We start from the raw sequence: 5,459 nt of genomic DNA, 5'->3' as shown, positions 1-5,459 counted from the left end.
CCAGGCGGTGGTGTGTGTTGTGTGTGTGCCCGGCGGTGGTGTTTGTTGTTGTGTGTGCTTGGCGGTGGTGTTTGTTGTTGTGTGTGTGTGCCCGGCGGTGGTGTTTGTTGTTGTGTGTGTGCTTGGCGGTGGTGTTTGTTGTTGTGTGTGTGTGCCCGGCGGTGGTGTCTGTTGTGTGTGTGCCCGGCGGTGGTGTCTGTTGTTGTGTTTGTGCCCGGCGGTGGTGTTTGTTGTTGTGTGTTTGTGCCCGGCGGTGGTGTCTGTTGTTTGTGTTTGTGTGTGCCCAGCGGTGGGGTCTGTTGTTGTGTGTGTGTGCCCGGCGGTGGTGTTTGTTGTTGTGTGTGTGCCCGGGGGTGGTGTTTGTTGTTGTGTGTGTTCCCTGCGGTGGTGTCTGTTGTTGTGTGTGTGTGCCTGGTGGTGATGTCTGTTGTTGTGTGTGTGTGCCCGGCGGTGGTGTTTGTTGTTGTGTGTGTGTGCCCGGCGGTGGTGTTTGTTTTCGTGTGTGTGTGCTTGGCGGTGGTGTTTGTTGTTGTGTGTGTGTGCCCGGCGGTGGTGTTTGTTGTTGTGTGTGTGCCCGGCGGTGGTGTTTGTTGTTGTGTGCGTGTGCCCCTCGGTGGTGTTTGTTGTGTTTGTGTGCCCGGCGGTGGGGTTTGTTGTTGTGTGCGTGTGCTCGGCGGTGGTGTTTGTTGTTGTGTGTGTGTGCCCGGCGGTGGTGTTTGTTGTGTGTGTGTGCCCGGCGGTGGTGTTTGTTGTTGTGTGTGTGTGCCCGGCGGTGGTGTCTGTTGTTGTGTGTGTGCCCGGCGGTGGTGTCTGTTGTTGTGTGTGTGTGCCCGGCGGTGGTGTCTGTTGTTGTGTGCGTGTGCCCGGCGGTGGTGTTTGTTGTTGTGTGTGTGCCTGGCGGTGGTGTTTGTTGTTGTGTGTGTGTGCCCGGCGGTGGTGTTTGTTGTTGTGTGCGTGTGCCCGGCGGTGGTGTTTGTTGTTGTGTGTGTGCCCGGCGGTGGTGTCTGTTGTTGTGTGCGTGTGCCCGGCGGTGGTGTTTATTGTTGTTTGTGTGTGTGCCCGGCGGTGGGGTTTGTTGTTGTGTGCGTGTGCCCGGCGGTGGTGTTTGTAGTTGTGTGTGTGTGCCCGGCGGTGGTGTCTGCTGTTGTGTGTGTGTGCCCGGCGGTGGTGTTTGTTGTTGTGTGCGTGTGCCCGGCGGTGGTGTTTGTTGTTGTGTGTGTGTGCCCGGCGGTGGTGTCTGTTGTTGTGTGTGTGTGCCTGGCGGTGGTGTTTGTTGTTGTGTGCGTGTGCCCGGCGGTGGTGTTTGTTGTTGTGTGCGTGTGCCCGGCGGTGGTGTTTGTTGTTGTTTGTGTGTGCCCGGCGGTGGTGTTTGTTGTTGTGTGTGTGCCCGGCGGTGGTGTTTGTTGTTGTGTGTGTGTGCCCGGCGGTGGTGTCTGTTGTTGTGTTTGTGTGCCCGGCGGTGGTGTCTGTTGTTGTGTGTGTGCCCGGCGGTGGTGTTTGTTGTTGTGTGTGCCCGGCGGTGGTGTCTGTTGTTGTGTGTGTGTGCCCGGCGGTGGTGTTTGTTGTTGTGTGTGTGCCCGGCGGTGGTGTTTGTTGTTGTGTGTGTGCCCGGCGGTGGTGTTTGTTGTTGTGTGTGTGTGCCCGGCGGTGGTGTCTGCTGTTGTGTGTGTGTGCCCGGCGGTGGGGTTTGTTGTTGTGTGTGTGTGCCCGGCGGTGGTGTCTGTTGTTGTCTGTGTGTGCCTGGTGGTGATGTCTGTTGTTGTGTGTGTGTGCCCGGCGGTGGTGTTTGTTGTTGTGTGTGTGCCCGGCGGTGGTGTTTGTTGTTGTGTGTGTATGCGTGGCGGTGGTGTGTGTTGTTGTGTGTGTGTGCCCGGCGGTGGTGTTTGTTGTTGTGTGTCTGCCCCGCGGTGGTTTTTGTTGTTGTGTGCGTGTGCCCGACAGTGGTGTTTGTTGTGTGTGTGCCCGGCGGTGGTGTCTTTTGTTGTGTGTGCGTGTGCCCGGCGGTGGTGTCTGTGTTTGTGTGTGTGTGCTTGGCGGTGGTGTTTGTTGTTGTGTGTGTGTGCCCGGCGATGGTGTTTGTTGTTGTGTGTGTGTCCTGCGGTGGTGTTTGTTGTTGTGTGTGTTCCCGGTGATGGTGTCTGTTGTTGTGTGTGTGCCCGGCGGTGGTGTCTGTTGTTGTGTGTGTGTACCCGGCGGTGGTGTCTGTTGTGTGTTTACACAGCGGTGGTGTCTGTTGTTCTGTGTGTGTTCTCGGCGGTGGTGTCTGTTGTTCTGTGTGTGTGCCCGGCGGTGGTGTCTGTTGTTGTGTGTGTACCCGGCGGTGGTGTCTGTTGTTCTGTGTGTGTGCCCGGCGGTGGTGTCTGTTGTTGTGTGTCTGTGCTTTGCGGTGGTGTCTGTTGTTCTGTGTGTGTGCCAGGCGGTGGTGTCTGTTGTTCTGTGTGTGTTCGGCGGTGGTGTCTGTTGTTCTGTGTGTTCCCGGCGGTGGTGTCTGTCATGTGTGTGTGTGCTCGGCGGTGGTGTCTGTTGTTGTGGGTGTTTGCCCGGCGGTGGTGTCTGTTGTTGTGTGTGTGCCCGGCGGTGGTGTTTGTTGTTGTGTGTGTGCCCGGCGGTGGTGTTTGTTGTTGTGTGTGTGTGTGCCCGGCGGTGGTGTCTGTTGTTGTGAGTGCGTGTGCCCGGCGGTGGTGTCTGTTGTGTGTGTGTGCTTGGCGGTGGTGTCTGTTGTTCTGTGTGTGTACCCGGCGGTGATTTTTGTTTTTGTGCGTGTGCCCGGCGGTGGTGTCTGTTGTTGTGTGTGTGTGCCCGGCGGTGGTGTCTGTTGTTGTGTGTGTGCCCGATGGTTGTTTCTGTATTTGTTTGTGTGTGCCCGGCGGTGGTGTCTGTTGTTGTGTGTGTGTGCCCGGCGGTGGTGTCTGTCGTCGTGAGTGTGTGCCCGATGGTTGTGTCTGTATTTGTTTGTGTGTGCCCGGCGGTGGTGTCTGTTGTTGTGTGCGTGTGCCCGGCGGTGGTGTCTGTTGTTGTGTGTGTGCCCGGCGGTGGTGTCTGTTGTTCTGTGTGTTTTCCCGGCGGTGGTGTCTGTTGTTCTGTGTGTGTGCCCGACGGTGGTGTCTGTTGTTCTGTGTGTGTACCCGGCGGTGGTGTCTGTTGTTCTGTGTGTGTTCCCGGCGGTGGTGTCTGTTGTTCTGTGTGTGTGTTCGGCGGTGGTGTCTGTTGTTGTGTGTGTGTTCCCGGGTGTGTTGTCTGTTGTGTGTGTGTGCCCGGCGGTGGTGTCTGTTGTTGTGTGCGTGTGCCCGGCGGTGGTGTTTGTTGTTGTGTGTGTGCCCGGCGGTGGTGTTTGTTTTTGTGTGCGTGTGCCCGGCGGTGGTGATTGTTGTTGTGTGTGTGTGCCCCGCGGTGGTGTTTGTTGTTGTGTACATGTGCCCGGCGGTGGTGTTTGTTGTTGTGTGTGTGTGCCCAGCGGTGGTGTTTGTTGTTGAGTGTGTGTACCCGGCGGTGGTGTCTGTTGTTCTGTGTGTGTACCCGGCGGTGGTGTCTGTTGTTCTGTGTGTGTGCTCGGCGGTGGTGTCTGTTGTTCTGTGTGTGTACCCGGCGGTGGTGTCTGTTGTTCTGTGTGTGTTCCCGGCGGTGGTGTCTGTTGTTCTGTGTGTGTGCCCGGCGGTGGTGTCTGTTGTTCTGTGTGTACCCGGCGGTAGTGTCTGTTGTTCTGTGTGTGTTCCCGGCGGTGTTGTCTGTTGTTCTGTGTGTGTGTTCGGCAGTGGTGTCTGTTGTTCTGTGTGTGTTCCCGGCGGTGGTGTCTGTCATGTGTGTGTGTGGCCGGCGTAGGTGTCTGTCGTTGTGGGTGTTTGCCCGGCGGTGGTGTCTGTCGTTGTGAGTGTGTGCCCGGTGGTTGTGTCTGTTGTTGTGTGTGTGCCCGGCGGTGGTGTCTGTTGTTGTGCGTTTGTGCCCGGCGGTGGTGTCTGTCGTTGTGTGTGTGTTCTCGGCGTAGGGGTCTGTTGTTGTGTGTCTCTGCCTAGCGGTGGTGTCTGTTGTTGTGTTTGTGTGTCAGTTAGTGGTGTCTGTCATTTTGTGGGCGTGCCCGGCGGTGGTGTCTGTTGCGGTGTGTGTGTGCCCAGCGCTGGTGTCTGTTGTTGTGTGTGTGTGCCCGGTGATGGTGTCTGTTGTTGTGTGTGTGTGCTCGGTGATGGTGTCTGTTGTTGTGTGTGTGTGTGCCCGGCGGTGGTGTTTGTTGTTGTGTGTGTGTGCCCGGCGGTGGTGTTTGTTGTTGTGTGTGTGTACCCGGCGGTGGTGTCTGTTGTTGTGTGTGTGTGCCCGGCGGTGGTGTTTGTTGTTGTGTGTGTGCCCGGCGGTGGTGTCTGTTGTTGTGTGTGTGTACCCCGCGGTGGTGTCTGTTGTGTGTGTGTGCCCGGGGGTGGGGTCGGTGGTGTGTGTGTGTGCCCGGCGGTGGTGTCTGTTGTGTGTGTGTGCCCGGCGGTGGTGTTTGGTGTTGTGTGTGTGTGCCCGGCGGTGGTGTCTGTTGTTGTGTGTGTGTGCCCGGCGGTGGTGTTTGTTGTTGTGTGTGTGTGCCCGTTGGTGGTGTCTGTTGTTGTGTGCGTGTGCCCGGCGGTGGTGTTTGTTGTTGTGTGCGTGTGCCCGGCGGTGGTGTCTGTTGTTGTGTGTGTGTGCCCGGCGGTGGTGTCTGTTGTTGTGTGTGTGTGCCCGGCGGTGGTGTTTGTTGTTGTGTGCGTGTGCCCGGCGGTGGTGTTTGTTGTTGTGTGTGTGTGCCCGGCGGTGGTGTCTGTTGTTGTGTGTGTGTGCTCGGCTGTGGTGTTTGTTGTTGTGTGTGTGTGCCCGGCGGTTTTGACTGTTGTTGTGTGTGTGTGGCCGGCGGTGGGGTGTGTTGTTGTGTGTGTGACCCGGGGTGGTTTTTGTGTTTGTGTGATTGTGCCAGGCGGGGGTGTCTGTTGTTGTGTGTGAGCTTGGCGGTGGTGTCTGTTGTGTGTGTGTGTGCCCGGCGGTGGTGTTTGTTGTTGTGTGTGTGTGCCCGGCGGTGGTGTTTGTTGTTGTGTGTGTATGCTTGGCGGTGGTGTTTGTTGTTGTGTGTGTGTGCCCGGCGGTGGTGTTTGTATTTGTGTGTTTGTTGCTGTGTGTGTTCCCTGCGGTGGTGTCTGTTGTTGTGTGTGTGTGCCTGGTGGTGATGTTTTTTGTTGTGTGTGTGTGTGCCCGGCGGTGGTGTTTGTTGTTGTGTGTGTGTGCCCGGCGGTGGTGTTTGTTGGTGTGTGTGTGTGCTAGGCGGTGGTGTTTGTTGTTGTGTGTGTGTGCCCGGCGGTGGTGTTTGTCGGGGGGGGTGTGGGCCCGGCGGTGGTGTTTGTTGTGTGCGTGTGCCCGGCGGTGATGTTTGTTGGTGTGTGTGTGTGTGCCCGGCGGTGGTGTCTGTTGTTGTGTGTGCGTGTGCCTGGCGGTGGTGTTTGTTGTTGTGTGCGTGT

This window comes from Eriocheir sinensis, unplaced genomic scaffold, assembly GCF_024679095.1.
Source record: "Eriocheir sinensis breed Jianghai 21 unplaced genomic scaffold, ASM2467909v1 Scaffold185, whole genome shotgun sequence".
In the NCBI taxonomy this organism is placed as follows: Eukaryota; Metazoa; Arthropoda; class Malacostraca; order Decapoda; family Varunidae; genus Eriocheir; species Eriocheir sinensis.
Note: the sequence above shows the minus strand (reverse complement) of the source record.